The sequence below is a fragment of the Brassica rapa genome, chromosome A09, assembly GCF_000309985.2.
Source record: "Brassica rapa cultivar Chiifu-401-42 chromosome A09, CAAS_Brap_v3.01, whole genome shotgun sequence".
Classification (NCBI taxonomy): Eukaryota; Viridiplantae; Streptophyta; class Magnoliopsida; order Brassicales; family Brassicaceae; genus Brassica; species Brassica rapa.
This window is the reverse complement of record NC_024803.2, coordinates 30490692-30514528: the sequence shown is the minus strand read 5'-3', so window position 1 is coordinate 30514528 and position 23837 is coordinate 30490692. Positions and strand designations below refer to the sequence as shown.

General features: G+C 35.1%; 1 pseudogene; it reads left to right on the top strand.

Annotated features, from left to right (window-relative positions):
- Positions 1 to 8039: 8039 nt before the first annotated feature.
- LOC103840876 lies at positions 8040 to 10907 on the top strand (annotated as a pseudogene).
- Positions 10908 to 23837: the final 12930 nt, after the last annotated feature.

The following is a 23837-nucleotide window of genomic DNA, read 5'->3' as shown; positions in this document are numbered from 1 at the left end:
TTCGATGGTGTTTGGTGGTCTGAGCTAGGAGAAGATCTCGATTTATTCGATTGATGATCTTCGAAATTCAGGTTTGTGTTCGTCGCTACTGAATTGTCTGTTCTTCCAATACAGTCGTTGGAAGTTTATTCAGTAGTTGTGGTCTGAGTTCCCGGAAGTTTCCGGTGTTTAAGTGTTTTGGTTGATCGGTGATGATTTCTGTCGGAGAAGATGATAGAGGTGTGTGTCATCGATGTGTCTCCGGTGTGAAACGGTGGATTCCGGCGTTTCGTCGGTTAGGTCTCCGGCGGTGAAGCTCGAGACGGCGAAAGCGGTGGTGGTTTTGGGACGCGTGTCATCCTCGGTAGATGAGGTCATACACGTGGCTCTTTCACGCGGTTGTCTAGACGCGTGTTTTTCTTTTGTTGTTTTCCGGTGACCTTGTATGGGCTTTTGTACTTTTTATTTTGTTTGGGCTTTGCCCTGTTGGGTTTAAGCTTTAATAATATCAATCAGATGGAAAAAAAAAAAAAACTATATATTTACGGTTACCGACATGAAAAAGAGAGATAACTTAAATTAATAACCAATGCTTTTGTTTTCTTAACGTTTCCTTTTAATAGAAGTTAAATAATCAATTGGGTTACATCTTCCAATTCTCATTCATCAAAGATAATGTATTAGTGGAAATCGATAACTAGATTACGACATTACGTGGAGGCCTCTTTAAGTTTTGCTAAGCCTCTTATTTTTCAACTGATATATAACAACTACGTAAAATATAAAACACACACAAAAAGTTGCATATTTTTATATCAGCCGCTCAAGATAACGTCAGGATTCAAGAGGATGGTGCGTGATGCCAGAGACCTGCTGCCAACGAATCGCTTATTACATAGATTTCATCCACATAAATATATATTCATAAATAAATGAGTAATCATAAAAATAGCTTATGTGATTTTAAGTATCATCTCAACTTGATATTGTACCATGAATCGGTATTTGTTTGGATTGATACTTTCATAGCAAGTATGTAGATTTTTCAAATTAACTTGATATTTGGCCACGTTAATATCACAGATTTTATCATATAATCAATTAGCAGCGAGTAAACTGATGGTTTATTACAAATTTACAATATACGTCTTACTTAACTAAAATGAATAATCGCTTGACATTATAATTAGCCAAACCCAAAAATGAATCATTAAGTTGACATGACCTATTAGCCCAACTGGTTTCCAGCGAGTAGTTACCTAGTCACAACTCACAACCAGAGATTTACCATGTCTTTCTTAAGAGAGTACTAAGGTCCAAATTTAAAATAAATAATCAAGGTTGAAATTAAACATCAAAACTTTATTCTTAGACATAATATACATTTTTAGATGTGATATATAGTACATGTCATTTGTCAAGAGATAAATAAGAGAGTACTAAGGTCCAAATTTAACATCAAAAACTTTATTGTTATAAACTGAATTAAGAAACAGTATGTAAGAAACTTTATTGTTATAAACTGAACTAAGAAACAGTATGTGGTTAAGATTCTCTAGGAAATTGACATTTCCAGACGTTTATTATATAATTTTCTCAGCTGCGTTACATGTTAGAACACTTCCAATGCGAGTTTTTTCCATTGAAATTTTTAATATTATATATGTATGTATATATTATATATGTATAAGTAATTGTGAAGTCTACAATTTTTGTAGAAACCCGTAGATAAAAATTCTTTAAAAAAAGTTTTAAGAATTCTTAAAAACTCTTATTTATAGGGTTCTACAATAATTATGGACTCTATAATTATTTACATATATATAATATATACACATATATATATACATAATACATATATTAAGAATTTTAATGGAGAGAACCCTATTGAAAATGGTCTTAAACTTTCAAGAACGTAGACACATGCATGTACGTACCCACATGTGTATTGTACCGTACATGGATTGTGTATACGTAACATCTCACTGTTCAGTATCAACATCCGAATTTATTTAATTATAATATAATGTAATCTGAGGCAGTGGCGGACCCAGAAATTTTTTTTACTGGATTCAAAAAAATGTCAAAAGGTTCTGCTTGGGTATTGAACCCTGGTTTTGTGGGTTCAATAAGCTTAATCTGAGGTATGTCTGAAATGGTATAAAACTAGAGAGATTGACGACAAACAAAAAATGAGTAATAATATTTTCTTTTTGGTAAAATAGAGTAATAATATTCTTCTCTCGCAACTTTTAGTTTTTTTTTTAATATTGACTATACTGATATATTTCAATCAGTGATACTTGGAAAAAATGAATCAGATACCAAAACAGAAATGAAAAAAAGATCGATTCCTTTGCCAATTTCATGAACATAATTTATAAAGTATTTTGGAATATATATGGGTTAATAAGGAACCGAGTCTTTACGAATCCATTTTCTTACGTTAGGTATCCTTTTCCTTCTCATTTCACACGCTACGTGCAGCTATTTCTTTTTTTTTTGTATATCATTAAATTGCTAAGATGCAATTTCTATTCTATTTGGCCAGCACGCACCTCAGGAATGTATGGTAAAGGTATATAAAGTTATCTCTAACCTCATTCTATTTTTTACTTTAAAATAGAGTAAAAAATGGTATGAAATAAAAAAAATTTTCAATTCAACTTCATATCTCATTCTATAATGAAATTTATTCCATAAATATAATAGTCTATTTTTTGTTTATTCATTACTCTATTATGAAATGAGATTTGAAGTTGAACTAGATCAATTTTACTCAATTTTCTCTATTAGTCCAGTTTGAAAGAAAAAATGAAATTTAACATTGGAGATGTTTTAAACCATGATATATATACTGTTAAAGTCAATTTAAGATCATCAAAGAAAATATTATAACAAAACTAGTGGTATAGAAGAATGGACAGATTAATGCAAGAAACAAATGCGGTTAAGAAGAACTGAATAAAAAGTATAGAAAAAATGCTGCGAAAGAAACCAAACAAAAGAGGTGAACGAAGACCATATATATACTAAATGTATTTGATATTTAATTTATTATCAAAACTTTAGTTACTATTATTTGAAGAGCATTCTAAGTATTAAACTTTTGCTTCATGTGTTATTATCAAATTTACCATTACTTATGTGTTATCATGAGAATTTTTCTCAGCTTTTAGTGAATAACCATTCATTGCCTAGACTAATTGTATGTTATGTCAATGGTCATTTAACTTTCATACTTATGAGTCTCATGTTTGTTAATAAGTGTCATGTTTGTTAATACTTAATATACGATATTCAATAGTATAAAGATCTGTGTCTTGTGATATTTAAATATTCTATGCGTTAGATAACAAATCGTATGAGTCTCTATTGGTATGTTTTATATACTTTTCTTTTACCATGTCACTGCATAACAAAGAATTTTCTACCGAATTGTGAAAATAAGATATCATTAAAAGATTTGAAAAATATATATATCATCGCAAATCGCAAGTCAAATAAAAGACATGTTAATAAGATATCATTATAAGGTTTTAAATATATATATATCATCGCAAATCGCAGTTCAAATAAGAGATATGTTAATATCCCTGGTTAATAAAAAGAAACCCAGTCGTATCTTAAGTTTGATCCTTATTAAAAATCAACATTTATGGTGCGTATTCTGTAATGGCAATTTGTATATGAGTATTAATCATAGTGAAATTGCATCCCATATACACAACTTTTCCCATAATTAACTCAATACCCTAAACCCCACACTATGGTATCTTTGTTCATAGACACATAACTTATCACATCATGTGCATTTACTTAATTTCTAACTTCTTTGTGGTTTTTTAGCTAATTGACTCTTAATCATATAACACGAGATTTAAATTTAGTGACCTGATTTTTTATTTTTCGACTAATTGGACTATACCAATTTACAAATTCCATTTAATTATTTAGCTTAAGCACCAAATCTCCAAAATTGAAGAATAACAACACGTCAATCACGTTGCTATTTGATCACGTTAATTTAAAAACTTAGTATTGTTTTCTATATGTTGATTTTTTAATTATATTACTTTCCACACTTATAAAATTGGACTGTACTAATTTTAAATAAGAAAAGTGTTGAAGCTGATATCCTCTTACTATTTTGCTTACATTGTGTTTATCATGATAAGTTCGATTGAAGAACGTGACTAACATTGATGGGTTTTCGAAAATTATATTGTTCCAGAAATCGATGTTTTTAGAAATTTTGTTTATTGAATTTGGACTATCATTAATTGTTTTTAGTTTGGTAAGCTGATACTTTGTTATGGTTTTTTATATGATTGCTAACCAAAAGTTCTGAAGATATTTCTCACAACAGTATTTCTTTTATAATTTAGTTCTTTCGTATTTTACTATTTTATTACCTCTATTTCGTTTTATTTATTATTCATAATTTATATTATGAAAACAATAATTATATTGTTTATGTTTTGTTTTATCTTAAATTTTTAATAAATTTATATAAGTCTTTGCTTATTCTTATAGATCTATTATAATATTATATACTTAAATTACATCAATACTTTAACTTATATAGTTTTAAAGTTATAATATTTTTTAATCTATTACTAGCGCATGATACAGATTACCTCCTAGTTTATAATTAAGTGGAAACCATATATCCATAAGTGCATTTTCACGGTCACCTTTAAAATCGTACTATAAGATTACACTAGGTGACGACCCGCGCCTTGCGCGGGGTGAAAGCTATATAATTTTTTTTTTGTATTTTGTACCTGGTTTACAGATTTTAATTTTATTTTATTTGTAATAATAAAACAGTTTTGATCAATTATAAAACATAAAAACGGTAAAAGAAAACGAATTAAAGAACTACATGAATGGTCTAAATCCGCAAAACATATAGAATAAGGCCCAAATATATATAAGTCTCTAGGGATGGGCGTTCGGATACTTATTCGAGTTCGGTTGGTGTTTCTGATATTGAAGAAGATGAAACCGTAAATTCAAGAGGATGAAACGCCAATAAAACCATAACTCTTGAACTGAAAAGCGATTGCAAAGAGTCTAGGTGATCAAAAGAAAATTTTGGTTGATTGTGTGAAATGATGATGAAATACCTTGGGTGTGACATTATATAGGTAGACCTATGTTAAAAGTAGCACTAAAGTTTCGTATATTGTACATTGTACATTTAATAGAGCAATGATGATTTAATAACCTAAATCTAATATTTACCTTCCTGTAATATATAGAGCAATAATTATTTAGAGAATAAAGTTGTTCAGTAGCACATAAAGAAACAATTTAAGTTTGCTAATCACGCAGACAATCCTCTTAAAATATTTAGAGTTAATGGTAGACAGGGATGAAATATAGAAATAAGATCTTCCTAATATATTTTATTCGGTGTACCGCAGGAAAATCGTGGGCAAGAATCAATTGAGACAAATTACCTTTTGAAGTAACCGGGATTAAACCAATCCATCTTGATATTAATATGTCGCTCCTTATAAAGCGCTCGTGACTTTATTAAAATTTGGTCGGTCCAGTGGCATAAACTGTAAATCTTCTAGTAACTAACGGACATTTTTAAAAAGGGTCTGAGAGCAGCTGAGAGGCTGACACGTCAGATTTGTACTTTAAGTTCATTTTAAAACAATGCTTCCCAATTAATATATAGGGGATGTTACAATAGAATAATAGTATTAGTTTAAGATACTAATAGCTGGTTGAAATTTATCTACACGTATATTTATGGCTAATTGAACCTAAACTTTCCATAATTATAATTAAATCAATGTTTGGGCCATTCAGTTGGTCTACCATGGTGGGAGGCGCCATGTGCATAGTGGTGGAATGGTTATGATACGCCATTGTTATAATCATGTACCGTCCCAATATATCGCCCACCGTCGATCTAAATTATTGAAGTGGTCGGTCCACTCATTCGATGTTCCACCTATTCGTGACATTGATAATTCATTTTGTTAGTCATATCCCTTGAGGAGATCTAACAAATACTTTTGTTTTCTAATTAATATGTGACATTTTAATGTTGGCGTCGACAAGTTTCGAATAAACACACCTGGACCACTTGCATCAATAACAGAAAACTAAATACATTTTTTTGTAACACAGAAATCTATATCCAATTTATTCATTTTAGCCACTAAAATGGTTGTTGTGTAATTAAGCAAGTAATAAAAGTCGGAGATGGTTTACAAAAGAAAAAAAAGTCGGAGATCGAATTTTCATTAGATGTAAGCATTTTATAATAGAAAACTCACACAACGTCATCTAAAATTTATTAATTTTAATTCAAGAAGTTCTGAGCTGATGTCTATAATTTTTTGATATAAAAATAAAAACCGATTGTTAAATTTCTTCAACGCAGATGTTTAGACTCAAATCTAAAACTTTATTTAAAAGAAAAAAAAGAAGAAGGGTTTACTAGTAGAACTAGCAGCTTCAATATTTGTAAATCAAATTATTTATATGATAAAACAGATTCATGCTATATGTTTCGATACTAAGATATTATAAGTATAATATCTTTTACTTATTATACTTATAATATCTTAGTATCGAAACATTATAAGTATTTAACATTTACACAAAAAAAAGATATTATAAGTATTAATATTTCATAAAAAGAATCATTTTGTGGAATATAATATAATAAGACTTACTAAATAAAAAAAGACAAAGAAACAAGAGAAAAAGATTAGAATAGCACCAAACCAAATTTTTGTTTCCAAAGTAGCACTCAAGGCTCAAAGTCACAAAAATAGGTTTCATTAAAGAGGTAAATATACACTTATACCCCTTGGGTTAATTAATCCAAACCTTAGGGTTTAGAGTTAAGGGGTGGGGTTTTAGAATTAGGGTTTAAAATTTTATAAAAAATAAATACTAAAATAAAAAATAAAAATTTTAAAAACAGTTTCAAAAAATATTTTTAAATTATAAAAAGAAAATTTGAAAAAAAATAAAAAAAAATTTTGAAAAAAATAATTTCAAAAAAAAGTTATAAAATTTCGAATCTGAAAACATATAATCTGAAACTATAAATTTTTTTTTTATTTTATTTATTATTTTATTTTTTTTATTTATTTTTAATTATTTTTGTTTGTTTATTTAATTTTAAACCAAGGGTATTAGAGATATTTTACCTTTTAATGAATGTCATTTTTGTGACTTTCTCCTTCTAGTGCTATTTTTGAGACATAAACTTCAAAAGGTGCTATTATTGACAATTGCCCAAGAAACAATGTTTACAAAGTCGGCAGAGTGATCAAGGTCATAAGTTACGTTTTGTTGTATATGCATAGATTTATATGATTTACATATATTATATAATCACGAACAATTATATAATAATTTCTTCTTCCGACATTGTTGTGTTGCTATGAAGGAATATCTAGTGGGTATATACAAAAGCGGGATGATAACAACAAGTCATGACTCATGATTAAGACAGTCTGATTATGCTTGATTGATTAAAGTTGAGCCAAATTAAACATAAAAATGCTTACAAACTTTTTATTATATTCTTTTCGAGGTCTATCTAACCTATATTAAAAGGGATATATGAGGAGTAGCCAGACTGTTCACGTAGGACAATAAAATTAGCCAATTAGAAGAGTATATTTTGCCATGTCACATAGCCATGACACTTGGTTATTTTGGGCTCACGATTTTGGTTATCATGGGCTTGCAATTCCATCTTCTGCGGTTTTTCATAACCAATCGTGTTGATATAATGGGCCTGAAGCCCGTCACACCGTCAAAAGTAAATCGCCCTCTTTACCTTTCGCATTCCCCAAACCCTAAGTCAGAAAACATTCTTCATCACTTTCTCTTCCTCGTCTTCCATCAGTTTCACGATCTCACCTCTAAACAATCAATACATCCCCCACTTCCTCATCCTTTTACTCTCATTTATGGATTCTTTTTGGTTTTCCCCTACATATTTTGTTTATAAAGCTCTAATCCGAGTCTTATTTCGATTAAGTTTCCTAGAAAATTTCCACTAATACCACGCAATGAGTTCCAACGGTAAATCCGCATTATCTGGTGATTCCTCCTCGGAGAAACCAAAAGGCGTTCAGGCTGAGTCCTATTCCGGACCGATCAACCCATCGACACACCCTGTGTCTCTTCCAGCCACTCAATCGGCGAGCCCCACTCGAAGTAAGCCAAGGTAGTAGCATCGGTCTCCTCCGGTCTGACCAAACTCAGCGTACCTGATTCGAAGAACCCCAGTTGTAAGAACCATTATTGTTTCTTTATGAAATTATGTGATTATTATAGAGTCCGTTTGACTTTCATTACAAAAAAAAAATCTGAAGCTTTGAGGTTTATGACACTAAATTACTTGAAGTGTGCTATGTATTGTGAGAAACGTTATTCAGATGTGGATTATGTTTTTGGTAATTTAATCTGATCTTAAATGAAAAGACTCCAAGAACAGTTGTGTTGGGGAAAGGAAGACTTTAGTGAAACTTGTAGGTGGGGACACATGTTTGAGAGCAGCAATGATCTAGCTAACTAACTTTCTTCAGCTCTCATTGATGATTAGAACATATATCAAGTCACTATTCACTTCGTTATTTTATTGTCTATAGTCACTAAGACAGCTCTTCATTTGTTGACTTTTTTTATTAACAAATGTCTATTTGCTTGTAGCCGTGAGATGTTTGATAAATGGGAAGCTCAAAAATGGTGGGGTGAGAATTTTGAGAAGGTCATGGAGTTATACAATGTGCCGCAACTTAATAAGCAGAGTGTCCCGGTTCCAACCGCTCCTCCTAGATCCAAAGATGAGGTATACACTCTTTGAACTTTGATTCTGATGGAACACATGAATGGGTCTTAACTAGAACCATTTTTTTTACTAGAGCTGCAGCAAGAACAGTCCTGCAACTCCACCTCTAAACAAAGAATGTCCTGGAGGAAAAGGCTTACTCGCGGCTAACCAAGCAAGAACACAAACACAAAGTCGGTACCACTGTGATTCGCTGGTCTTGCAACGACGCCAAAGCTTTCTAGCATAAGTGGGACCCAAACCGAGACATCATCGGTTGATATGTCTGCAAGAAGTAGTGGCTCATCAAGGGAAGAAGAAGAAGATGGAGATTATTCAATGGAGGTCTCGGTAGGTAATGCAAGTGACATGGAAACAGAATGGGTGGAACAAGACGATAGCACAATCAGAGCTTTACCAGATGGGACTCGTGAGCTTAGACGTGTTCGCTTCAGGTAAAAAAAACAAAAACTCATTACCCTTTCTGTTGCTAAGAAAAGCACTTGACAGCATATGGTTCATGTTGTTGTTGTTGTAGCCGAGATAGGTTTGGAGAAACAAATGCAAGATTGTGGTGGGAAGAGAACAGAGCTCGGATTCAACAGCAGTACTTATGAACAAATTCTTCTTAAGGTAAAGAAATTTTGATTCTTTGTTCTTTTTTTTTTTGTAACTGAGTAAAACCTTTCATTTATTCGTCTCTGTTTGTTTTAGCCTTTTAGGTAACCTAATTGGCGTGACTAAAGAGCAGATAGATGATCCAAGTCTATATCACATCACTGTTCAGAAGAAGAGTGAGACTTCAGAGGGAAATCAGAAGAAGAAGAAAAGCAAGATCAGGGAGGGAAATCAGAAGAAGAAGAGTGAGACTATATAGGGAAATCAGAAGAAGAAGAAGAGCAAGACCAGGGAAGGAAATTAGAAGAAGAAGAAGAGCAAGACCAGGGACAGAAATCAGAAGATGAAGGGAGTAGAAATCTCTTTCTGAGGAGAAGACATGCTCTTCATGATATTAATAACTTGGTGCAATGCAACCCTTCTTTTCTTTTGTCTATATTAAATGTGTTATGATGTTTTTGTGTGGATGTTTAGCAGCAACTCAAGACAGATGAAAATCTACATTCCAGCAATTTGTTCACAGCTATTCCTATAGTGGATCAAAATTCAATCTTATATACGCATCAAATATTCTTGAGATTTTCCAATAGTGTTGAAGTCCATCAGCTCTACCAACTGTACCTCTGTAATTCCTCTTTTCTACGATGCTTCTCTCCTGAATAATAAAACCCATCATCAGTCTCAATCTAGCTAACACCTGCTTCTTTCTTTAACCACAGATAAATTGCAATATTTTAATTTTTAATTTTAACCACAATGCAATTTTTTTTTACTTTGTAATAATTATTTTGATCACCAACGCATTCTGAGAAAATAGCAGTTTTATTCAAATACGAGTATGACATTATTCAAACTAATTATATATATATAATGCAAATACATCAACTTAGATGGAGAGGAACAAAAGAAATCAAAAGATAAATGTCCTATATCTTTAAAAGTTATAAATTTAATGGGTTTCAAGCCAAAAGAAACATTAACAAAAAAATTATAAAAGACTGTTAATTTAAAATTTATTTTACGTAAACTTAAATAAATGTGGTAATAAAAATAATCTTTCAGTCAAAAAATAAATATATTCATATTAAACTAATTTTAAATCATTTTAATATGTTTGTTTATCGGGTGATATATAATTTACAATAATAAAATAACAAATTTTGAATAGTGAAATTTCAAGATAAAGAATATATATCTTAATTAATAATTTAGTTAAATTTTTATTAATCTTACTAATACCCTATATAAAATTTGAATAAAAACAAGAAATTATTTCAAATAGTTTTAAATTTGCATTTACTTTTATAAGTCTATAACCAGTTACAGTTTATATCATATTGTTTTTTTTTTTTTTTTTTTTTGACAACAATAACTAAACTATGATAGGAAACCTTCCGGCTCGGAAAACCAAACCGGTGGGCATATTGTTTATTTATAGAATACATATAAAAATTAAACTAAATTAATATTATAGAAAAAAATCCGGGCGTAGCCCGGAAAACCCCCTAGTATGAATAAAAGGAAAAACGACAACCAAAGGCAAAGCTAGATAGCCATCAGGGGCCATTTTAAACGATTTAATAGCTTTGAACGAAACATTTAGTATGAACTGTACATAAACATTTTTTTAACTTTTCTTCATTGCATTTCTTTAAATGAAACTAGGGTCGGCCCGCCCTACGGGCGGGATATATTTTACTTGTGATCTAAGTTATTATTTTTATATGATTTTGCTGTTTGTGTTTTAGGTTTCCATTTGCAAGAGATGTATATGATATATTACTAAAAAAAGATCACATTACATCACATAAATAGTATAAAAAGACGAAAGAATAGCTTGCTTTGTGCTCACTACATGGCTCCATAAAATTAAAATAAAATGGTGAAAATTTGGACCATTTGTCGATCTGTGCGTGTCATCCGGCTAGAGCTTCCGCCCTGGCTTCGATTCCTCTTGGTAACTCATGGACGCCTTTAGTAGCAAGAAAATACAGATTTTCGTGGATCTCGTAGTGATTAGTCATTGGGCATAGAAAGCCTTTGGGATCACACTATGTTTATCAAAAAAAAAATAGTATCAGAAAAACAAATGGTATCAATTTGAGACACTTATTAATAAATGATACAAAATATCGTTTTAACATCAGTTATTGTAATTGATGTTGTTATTAACTTATCTTTGTCTATATTAATCTTTGTTAAACCAGTGAAGATCAATTAAAAGATACATTGTATTTTCATATATGTGTAAAAATATGCAGTTTACTCAAAAATAAAAATAATTTTAATTTTAACTATTTTTCTGTTGTTCTTATTAGAAATCAAAGGTTTGATAAATTAATAAAAGTCTCAATAATGTGATTCTTTTACATTTTTAGCGTTTGTTATATTTTTATTATAAAAGTAAGTAAAATAAAAATATTTGACACTACAATTTAAATTCAATACATAAATTATGAATTATTTTTCATTCTTATATATTTGTCTTTGAATGTGTTGGTACTTTTTCCCCTGGCCTAAATTTGAGTGTGGTGATAAAATATAGAAAACATTTCTGTGAAATTCTCTCTATTTCTTTTTGTTGACTTGAGTTTAAATGTAACTAAACAACATAGTAAGTGGGATTTCCTCTGTTTTTGATAATTTATATCTTTATTTTTTAAAATTATATAGTTTAGATTAAATTGTGTATTTTAATTATTGATTAATATTTCACCAAGTGCAATTTGTTTACTAAATTTTATCGTATAGATATATGTTCTATTGTTGTTAAAAAGGATATATGTTCTATTTTACTATATTGGTGGTCTTATAAAAAGGCGACAGCCATAGTTGTAGAATGAGTTTATGATTGAGAAATCACCAACGATCACCACCCCTTTATACAAAAGCACATAACAAAGACATAAGTCGTGAAAGGTTTGCTCAGTAGCGTGGTTGGATGAGGTTAACATATGAATAGTATTGTAAAAAAGGACTGTTTAGTTTCATGTTGTATTGATTATTTTACATTATGGGATATTTGAAAGAGATGGTGGAATTTACGTCGTTAGATATATAAGTTCGAACGTACGTGAGCTGTTTTTTATAGAGCAGTTAGAGACATTGAGCTATTACGTTTGTTAATGTGGATGATTTACATTGAGCTATTACGTTTGTTATTACGTCTGTTTTTTTTTGTAATTTTCTGTAATGAATATTGGATGATTATTGATTTATATACTTCTAAATTTTGGAATTCAAAGAAAATATTTTTATTCACCATTTTTTTGTTTACAGTCATTAACTTTGTTTTTAAGAACAATCAGATTATTATGGTCTTTGAAATTATGTTCTCTTTTTATACTTTCTGACTTGATATACTTGGGTAATGTACATGATTTCAGCGCTGGTTAAAGAGTTTTGAAGTGTTTTTTTTTAGAGAAAACAGTTTTGAAGTTGGGAAGAATGTCAAGTTCTTGCATTGATGAGGTGAGTTGAGTGAGTCATTTTTTCTTAGGGAAATGCATCATGTGGTCTCGTGATATTCGCGTTTATCAGTTTTTATTCTTGAGCGGAGACATGTGTAGGCTTTATAGATTGTCCTTTTTGTTATATGATAATGTTGATTGTTTGTTTGTTTCAAAGGCAAGCAAAAACTCTGTAGAAAATAAACAATGATTCTTTTTATATATTAGAAATACAAAATGTAGCAGTAGATAACAACCAAGCTTGTACTTTTCTGCAACTATAACTGTTTCTTAAACTGGCAGTTAAAAGATGCTAATCACAACATTAGATAGAAGCAAACATGCTCACTTAGTCGTGAAGCAAGAGGTGAACTTTAGTAATAGCTTCAGAAATGCAATTACTTCAGCAAAGGTAGAGCAGCAACTGTAAGTTCTTGCCTCTGGACTGGGTTTAGTCTGCTCATTTCTCACTTTTGGCCTCTCATATCTTTATGTTTGTAAGTACGTTGTGGCAGTACGTTGCGTCGTTGGCGAGAGTCCTCCCCTATTGCCATGGAAAGCACGTGATACATATATAAAGCTGGAAATTCTATTGACTGGTGATCATGTAACAATTTTAATATTGCTCCACGAACGACATATGACTGAAATTTGGCTTACATATTTGTGTATTCTCTTTTCCAGCAATAGAACCATACACATCCATTCTTATTTAAAAAAGGGCTACATGTTTTCAATCGTAAGAGTTAACAACACACATTCATCAATGCTGGTTACAGCCACAACTAATTTCTGCTCTCAACAATTTAGCTTCATTTGTTTCTTTACAGACAACCTCCCTGGAGTTTGACCAAACCGTTTATCATATCCACGATCTGATGGCCATAAGCAAAGAATATTAGGACGGCAATTAGCAACCTTGCACAAAAGAAATTGTGTTATAACCAATAGAAAGGTCGAGACAAACATGTGCTTAGGTAGTAGATGTCATTCAACGGCTCAAGATTCTTATTGCAGCCATAACAAAGAAAAAAAGAACATGCAGTGTAAGGACGTGAACAAATTGCTGCATCACAAAATGTAGCTGATGACCCTTCTTAAATGTCAAATACCTTGGAAAATATACCCATTTATATCATGAAAAACCGACAATCATATTTTATTTTGAAATCAGAAGTCAGATAAAGCAATTGAAGCCTTCACCGTTATGGCTTTACATATCATCATCAAAGACTGTATTAAAATTGCAAAGATTCTGAGAATCCTTAAACTCTCCAAAGACAAATAAGTTTCTCTCAAGTGAAACAATAACATAATCTGCTCGACGAAACTCGTCAGAATATTGTTGAATTACAAAAAAAAAAAAAAAAATAGGAAGAACAGACTTACGTTAATATCCACCGGAAGCATTTCGACCCACATGAGCTCCCCACCGCGTTTAACGTGCCTGGCCTCCCAGAACTGCAGGAGCCTAGCCTCGACGACGGAGGTACACTTGCTGGACTTCAGATCGGAGAAAAAAACCCTAGAGTTAGCCATATCAAAATGTATGAGGAAGAATAAAACAGATTTGAAGAGAAGACGTGTTGTAAGGGAGAAATCTCACCCCTATTTATACATAGATCACACCGCCTCTGAGCTTGAAGATTGCTTTGAATACACATTGCGGGGGAGCGATTTGAGTGGATTAATCACGAAATTTTAACTCAGAGCGTTACATTTGGCGAGGGAAAGCGGAAACGTCAGAATCTCGCCGTCGAAGGATGTGGGACGCCTCTCTCGTTCTCTTGTCCGAAGAACATTAGGTCAGACTCATTCAAAAAAAAAAAAAAATAGAACATTAGGTCAGAGACGGTTTATGTTTGTTGGGCCAAAACAGAAAGCCCATACTAAACATGAACAATCGAAAATCCACTTCGCTGAATCGGTAACAAAACGGATCTGACGTGTCAAGCTGTAGATGATCGACTTTCCAGGCTGGATCCGACGTGGAGGCACAGGAGAGAGGCAAACAATATTTTATATATATAGATTTATTCGGGAAATTTGGAAAATAGCTAAACGTTCAGACTTTTTTAGGGTTGTGTGTTGTTGTTGTATGTGAGTAAGTTTTTAATTATTATAAATCATTTATTATAATTTCCCCAAGTATTTAGTCCTTTAACAATTTGAAATATACTTTTTTATCAACTTAAATTATAATCAGTAACCAACACTGAGTTGGCCTAGTGGTAAAGGGGTTACGGCTGTAACTACCGCCACTCGGGTTCAATTCACGGTGGGAAAAACTATTTACAATGCTTAGATTCCTGGTAAAGAGGTAAAATCACTTTTTTTTTACCAAAAAAAATAAAATTATAATCAGTAAAATAACATTAAAAAATATTTGTGAACTCATAGATCCAGGACAACCGCCCCTCTCTCCATGGTCAAGAGCCGGGACTGCATGTCATGTCCGCTATCCTCCATCTCCCTCAATTATATTTTTCTTAGTTTTATTATAACTACTACACCAATGTTAGAGCATCATTAACGCAGGTCCTTAGCTGGAGTTTTTAAGAAAATTAGGCAATTAATTAAATGAAAACAAAAAGAAAATTGTATAACCGATCTTTAATTCATAGTTTTTGCAACCGATCACAAAGCAGGTCCTTAGAACACGTGTCAGGCAACCAAGCCTTTTTGATTTTTTGTTTTGATTTTTCTTTTTTTCTTTCTTTTCTTTTATTTTCTCTCATATTTTCTTGTGTTCTCCTTCAAGACGACGACGACTGCGTTCATGAAAGAGGCCTCTCCACCGTTTAATCGGCGTCTCCACCGTTCAATCGACGTCTCTTCCGTTTAATCGGCGTCTCCTCTGTGCAATTGACGTCTCCTCCGTGCAATCGACGTCTTCTCTGACTTTCCCTTGTCTCGTCTGCTCCGCCGCTAAAAGGCGTCTCCTTCACTGGTCTTCTCCGTCGCGAAGGAAAGTGATTGATTAGGTGGTGATTAGATGATGCCACCCCATCTCCTCTATCTTCTGATCGGTGAGATCCTTTTGATATTCACACTTAATACGATTGATTAGGTGGTGATTAGATGATGAGATTGAACCTTGATTTGAATTTTTTTAGGGAGGAGGCAGATGGAGTTCGATCCTTGTTGGCTAATTACGTGGTGATAGATGATGAGATTGAACCTTGTTGGCTAATTAGTGAGGCTTGTTCTTGTTCTTGTTAAAAACAAGTGTTCTGTTTTCATTTAAGTTAAAATGTTGGCTAATTAGTGTCGCTTGTTCTTGTTGTGGTTTCCGTTTAAGTGGCTTGTTCTTGTTCTCTTTTAATTGTGTTGTTGCTTTAAGTGTATTGTTCTTGTAAGGAAGAATCTCTGTTGGTGTTGTGTAATGAAGAGTCTCTGTTGTTGCTTTAAGTGTATTGATCTTGTTATATTTTTTTGTGCTCTTTTCTTGTGTGTAAATGCAGGTAACATGCACAAGACGAGTTATGAGCTTGGAAGAGATGAGTTGGAGGAGATGAGTTGGAGGAGATGAGTCATGAACCCCTAATTTTATTTTTTTAAAAACCCCTAATTAAGAAACTTCCAATAAAGCATAAAATCTATGGGATTCTTAACTACATTTCTTAAATAACTTTTATTCTTAAATTAATCACTAAGAAACCCAAATGGGGTTATAGCAATAATAGTGCTCTTACATTCTAAAAAGGTTATTTTTTAGACTGAAAATAATAATGTTATTGTCTACAACAATATCCAAATAGTGCAATGTCAAATTCGTGGGAAAATAATTTTATACTTAACCAAAAAGACAATTGACCACTATCCCTCACTTAATTTGTGGTGTATTGAATCCTTCTCATATGTTTACGTTGCCAATGTTTTTTTTTGCTAAAAGTTTTTCTATTGAAAGCATGAGAATGAAAATGTTACAATGCGTTAGCATAGTTAGCCAAATGGCTTAATTAGATAAACAAAAACTAGAGCCCAAATGTAGTTATGAGAAAGAGTAAAGCCCAAGACAGTAGCCCAATTTTGATAGATGATAACGAAGTTGGAGAGGTTACGTGATCTTCGATTAAAAGTGGTGATCAAACGGAAGAGAACCAAAGTTGGAGAAGTTGGGAGGACTCAGCCGGGTTTGAGAGCCGGAAGCTTGCAATCCGAAGTCTGATTTGCTTATCAATTTCCAATAGGAGGGAGTCTGATGACCTGAACCGGTTTCGGTGGAGTCTTTGATTACGTTCAGACCATAGGAGGTAAATTGCCGCTTGCCAGGAGAGTAGTAGTAGCTTCCTCCATGGTCGTGTCCCCCTGTAGTTGTGTAGCGTTGTCAATGTCACGTCCCAATCAGGGGAGGGAGAAACCGAGCAACGTGAAGCTAGAGACGACCAAACGTCCCAAGAGTATCTGCAATGGAAGAACAGATGGTTCCGGGATTCGATCTGAGTTTGGCAGAGCACGCATCCACCATCAATTTGGATCCCCCACTGGAGCATCCTATCTTTAGTAGGACAACGATTTAGGGTCATTAGCCAAGTTAAGAACTTATGTTTCGGGATACCTCCAGAGAACCAAACTTCCTTGTGCCATGGAACAGCAGGCGCAGCCGTCCTGATCAGGTTATAGATGAATTGTGTTGAATATTTCTCTGATGGCAAGTTGTTAGGGCTCCATAGAAGTTGATCTGGCTGATTAGTAATAGAGAGTGATGTGAGATGTGAGAAGATTTTGACCTGGTTTTCTGATCTCGCTGCAGGAAGAACCCAATGATCCAGCTCCCAGAGTTCAGCCAGGGTCGAGTCTTGATGGATTCCAAGAGAAGCAGAGGCCTCACCACGCAAGAAATCTTTAATGCGTCCAAAGGGGGACCAATTTGAAGACCAGAAGTAAGTCCTCTCTCCATTTCCCAGTAGAGCCTTGATCCAAGGGTAGGCGATATCCCTTAGTGAGATCAATTTATTTGTCATCCAGGTGTGTTTCTGTTTTGTATTGATGACCCAAAAATTATTTTCATTCCCGCAGAGAACTTCAGTTACGAACCAGGAGGACCAGATAGAGTCTTGTCTGAAGAAAAGAATCCAAATGAGTTTGAGAGCAGCAGCGATGTTCCATTGAGTCAAGTTACGAAGGCCTAACCCCCCTTCAGCTTTAGGTTTTGTTACACTTTCCCAACCCACTTTTGCTGCATTTGGACCATCGGTTTTGCCTTTCCATAGGAATTTGCTGCTAAGCGAGTCAATCTCATCTGTGCAGGCTTTGGGAAGGATGTATGCGCAAGACCAGAAATTGACTATGCCCGCTATGACAGTAGAGAGGAGTTGAAGTCTACCTGCAAAAGAGAGAGTGCGTACTGTCCAAGAATGCAGCTTGGATTTGATACTTTGGAGCAGCGGTGCACAATGTGTTAGCGACAGTTTCTTGGTGCAGAGCGGCACTCCTAGGTATCTTACCGGTAGAGTTCCTTCAGATAGCCCCGTAGCTGCTTTTATCTGAACTAACTCATGGGGTTTAATTCCTGCAGTAAACAAAGAGGTCTTTTCCACGCTAATCGCTAGTCCCGAACGAAGCTCAAAATCTTTTAGGATATTCAAGATGGCGGTAACTGACTCAGGCTCACCATCACAGAATATTAAGAGGTCATCGGCGAAGCATAGATGAGTCAAGCTCGTTCTTTGGCACTTGGAGTGGTAGCCAAATTGACCTTCCCTAGCTGCTTTGTTCAGAGATAAGGATAGGCAGTTCATTGCTAGCACAAACAGATAGGGACTAAGTGGGTCACCTTGGCGAAGGCCTCTAGAACCCTTGAAGAACCCGTAGGTAGCACCGTTGAAACCCAGAGAGTAAGAAGTGGTACAGACACAAGCATGGAGCCATCGCAGAAAAATTTCTGGAACAGCTAAGCTTCTCAAACACTGGAATATGAATTCCCATCTTATAGTATCAAAAGCTTTCGCTATGTCTACTTTGAGTGTGATTCTCTTGGGCCCTCCTATCTTGTGATAGCCCTGGACAATTTCAGATGCAAGAATGGTATTCTCTATGAGTAGTCTGCCCTGGACAAACGCTGTTTGATTAGGTAAGATGACCTCTGGCAGAATGGATTTTAAGCGCTTCACCAGTAACTTAGAGATCGTCTTGTAAGTGGTGTTACAACAAGAAATTGGCCTGAAGTCTGATATAGAGGAAGCACCCGGCCTTTTGGGAACCAGCGTGAGAATTGTTGCATTAGTTGCAGCTGGCAGAAAGGCTGTGGTGAAGAATTGTTTAGTTGCTGCAATTGTTTCAGGCCAACAATTGTCCAAGCGTCCTTGAAGAAGGCCGAGGTGAACCCATCAGGTCCAGGGGACTTGTGAGGGTTTAGCTTTAGGATGGTTCTCTGAATCTCCTCTGCTGAAGGGTAGGAGGCAAGACTGCATTTCTGATCGTCAGAGCACCGGAATGGTTGAAGTTGATCAAACCACTGAAGAGAGGAAACTAGCTGGGAAAGGTTAGTAGGTGCCAAAATCCCTTTGAAGTGATTAACTGCAATAATACACATCTCCTCCGGGTCAGTCACAAGCACACCAGAAGGTAGGAGGAGTGATCGAATGAAGTTATAAGCTTTGCGACTGGCTGCTATTCTGATGAAAAAAGTTGTATTCTGATCACCCAGTCTCAACCAGTTGATTCGGGACTTTTGCTTGAAGAAAGCTTCTTCAATTCCTCTCAGGAAGGTCTATTGCGCCATGAGTTCTTTTTCTGTAGTAAAGGAAGCTGTGGTAGGGTCCGCTAGAGATTGTACCTGCACATCTTTGAGCAAACAGTTAGTTTCTAAAACTCTCTTCTCAATATCAGAAAATCTCTCTTTGTTTAGTGTTTTTAAATCTCTCTTTATTGTTTTTAGTTTATAGCCCAACGTGTGGAGGTCATGCGCAAAGCTCCCACTTAGAATCCATGCATTCTCAACCGCAGTGAGAAAGGAAGAGTGGTTTGAGAGGAAGTTGAAGTACTTGAAGGGACGGGTTCCAATTGAGGGAAGGGGACAGGAAGGGTCGATGAGGCAGGGAGTATGGTCGGAAAATTCATAGGGTAGGAAAGAGGCTACACTGTTCGGGAAAGCATCAACCCAGTTCCCATTCACTAATGCCCGATCAAGCTTTTTTGTACTAGGGGAGGAGGGGCATTTGTTGGTCCAAGTATGGTATGATCCTTGGAATCTAAGATCAGAAATTCCCAACCGAAGAAAATGATCTTGCAATTCGGTCATATCGCTGGAAAGTTGAGCGACAGAGGAGGAAGAGTGTTCTTCATGGTGGGTGATCTGGTTAAAATCCCCTCCAATGATCCAGTTCCTATGATCCAAGAAGAGAGTGGTTTGAACTTCATATAAATCGTCCCAAAGGGAACGACGCTCTTCACGGAGGTTGGAAGCATAGACCGCAGTGAAAGTAAATCGGGGTAAACGAGGGAGAGAGACTTCGCAAGTAAGAGACTGCCGAGATTGGTGCAAAACTTGAACAGTTGCTGGGTACTTCCACAAGATAATGATTCTCCCGTCCTCTTCCGTGTCATGGTTTGAGGTAAAATTCCAGCTTGGGCAAACTCTAGACATAATATGGCTTAGATTAGGCTCTTTAATATGCGATTCCAAAATAGCACCAACTAGCGGCTTGTGAAGATTAAGCCATTGAACAAAAGGGTGATGCTTGTCCTGGTCATTGAATCCACGGACATTCCAAAAAAATATATTTGTACACATAATTAAAGGGAAGGGGAACCCTCCGCTAGATCAGGGAGGGGCGGGTGAGAAGAGGAGTTTAGAGAAGATATAGCGGCTGAAGATTGGTTAAAAAGGGGGGGAACAAAAGGGTTAAGGGAAGCTATGGATGGTGGTGATTTAGGCGAGGAAGAAGGGGAGTGAGGAGGGGTATTTGAAGGGGAGGGGTCAGGTGGGGTTAGTATTTGAAAAGGGTTAAGTGAAGTGGGTTTATTTCTTGCGGTTCTGGGTTTTTTAAGACTTAAGGCATTGCTGTTAAAGATTACAGGGCGGGATGGACAAACAGCTGCGAGGCCAAGAATGCAGTTTTCAAGGTGAGGAGGAGATACTGGGGAGGCTGGGGGAACAGGAGAGGCTGGGGCAAGGTGGCAGGAGGAGAGGTCAATATCCATAGAAACAGGAGAAGGAGGGGGGATAATGGGGGTATCCTCGAGAGGAGGCTCAGTATCAGAAGGAATAAGAGGAGGATCTTCCGCTGGTAAGTGAGTATCGACCGCCACACGAGGCACTGTGAGAGGATCCTCCACAGGATCTCCAACCAATTTTTTCCTGCGAGATACCTCAATCCACTCTTTTGGACTCTTTGGGCAGTTTTTCATCAAGTGACCTGAGGCTTTGCAGGAGTAGCAGACATGTTTAGCAGGGTTTGAGGGTTTGGTTTGAGGGTCAGTAGCAGGGGCAGTTTTAGGTGGTTCAGGGAGGAGAGGGCAGTTACGGGAGATATGGCCCAACTCTTTACAATGAGAGCATATCGGAGGGGTCCATGGGTAATCAACTTCCACATTGACAAAGGAGCCATCTGAGCGGCCCACTTCTACAATTTGTGGCAGCGGGATGGAGGTATCGACCTCGACTTTAACATGGGCGACACTAACGCTCGAGAGACTTAGTGTCCAGTCATCCGTTTCTTTCGGTTCACCTATCTGCCCAGCAATATGACTGAGCCCAGCATTATGAATTAGATCGAATGGGACGCCCTTTAAATGAGCCCAGAGCTGAATGCGTTGGAGTGAGGGAGTGGTTGTTGTAGCCGATTCTGACCATTGGGAGACATGGAACATGGATGTCTCAACGTACCAGAATCTTTTGAGAAGGACCTTTTCTCGGATGAAGTCATTAGAGAGTCTCACGAGGGCAGAGTTTGTGGTAGGTAACATGTGGATTTCCAGATGTTTACCTTTTCCCCAAAGATAGTTCAGTACATTCTGAATGAGCTTATATGCAGGGATTCGACCAAAGAATCTGCAGATGAGGAAGTCTTTATGAAGCTCAGCTCCTTTTTGGTAGACTTCATGCGGAATGATTACTCTAGGAACACCGCTAGGAGAGAAGGTTTGTGGAGATAGCCTACAGAGGGTCCTATCTGTATTAGATCTTACTTTTGAAGCCCAGGTAGGGGGGGCAGAAGGGGGGGAAGGATCAGTAAATGGAAAAGGATGAGGTAATGGGGATTGAGATAGGGAGGGTCCAGCACCAAGAAGGCTGGAAGGTTGAGGGGGAGAAATAGGGGGAAGAGATTGAGGGTTAAGAGGGGGGTTCATAGTAGTAGAGGAAATTGGGATAGGGTTTGGTGAACAGTTAGGGAAAGGGCAATGGAGGAAGGAAGCTAGGAGGAGAGAAGCAGATGAGGGGGTAGTACCTTGGATAGGGTGGGGGAGGAAGAGGTAGCCGGAGAAGGAACACCAGCGGACAGAAGGGTGGTAGTAGGTGTCGGGTGAACAGGGCGCAAGGGTTGAGAAGGGGGAAGAGAGGAAGGTTTCGAGAGATTAGAGGGTGAACGGGGGCGGGGAGGGGAGGAAAGTGAGTTGGGTCGGGAGGAACGGGGAGGGGAGGGGGGCGGCAGAGGATGCCGGCCGGAGCCGTGGGTTGCAGAGGGGGAGCACGCACAATCGCCAACCAGGAGTTGGGAGATAACATTATTTTGATTACGTTGCCAATGTTTTTTTTAGCTAAACTGTAAAATTCATATTAATGAAGGATAGATTGTACAAAGATCAATCTAAAATCTGGTATCTTTTTACGTCGCCGATGTTCAAATTTGCAGAAAAAAGTTATAGAAAGAAGAATCTGGTATCTCCAAAAAACTTAGACCACATTGACGATATAAACAAAAGAAAATATGTTTTCACGAACTCAGATTCACAACGATAGTATTAAAAAATGACGAAAAATGAAAAGCACAACAAACAGAATAACGCCCAACCAAAAGAATGTCAAGAATACAATACGTGTGTTCTCAAAACATTTAACTTTGGATTAAATGTCATTTTAATGTTTCAAAAATATATGTTTTAGAGTTTTCAATCATTTTTGTAGTTATTTCTTAGAATTTTAAACCAATATGAAATTAATATAAACACATGACGTTAACAAAATATTATATGAACATATTTTCTGACTTAAACGGTGAATATTTAGTAAACATATACATCATTTTTTTTGTAGTTATCTGTTTCAAAAGATGTTATGTATTTGAGTCAGCAAACATCAAACATTAAACTAAGGGTTTTTAGTAATTAAACCATTCGACTAAAAATTAATCGTAAAAAAAACCTTTAACTAAAAATTCTGTGAAATAAACTTTCAACTTTAATTCCGTTAACATATGTTACCCTCCGTCTAAAAAACCGTGACGGAGGATGACATACATTAAGATTTTATAAGTTGAGGGTTTATAATGTTGAAAACTTAGTTGAAGGGTTTTTTTACGATTCAAAAATAGTTGATGGATTTTATCACTAAAAGTCATTAAATGGTTTAAAAACTTTATTATCATTTATACATTGTTTTATATTGATATAAGTATTTAAAACTAATTTATAAATTTTAATACATTACTTTATAACTGATTTATAAAGCTTCATAAATATTTTAATACTTTTACATATGATTTTACGGTTTCACAATGATTTTATAAGTTTTTACAATTTCTGCTACTAGTTAGGATAAAATAATCTAACATTCTTCGTGATTCTACTGAAACATAAAGTAATCCAATAAATCAAGAATAATATATCAAATATATTATTTTATTGATCAAGAAAACAAAAATATAACGTATTTGTTCATAAATCAATGAGAATAAAAATAATCATGCATTATTTTGGGAGGATAGGGGGAAGTATGAGCCGGACGGAGGACAAAAATCATGAAAATAGAAAAAAAATGCATCATACTCTAAATAAAAAGATTGACTTCATAGATGAATTATCCT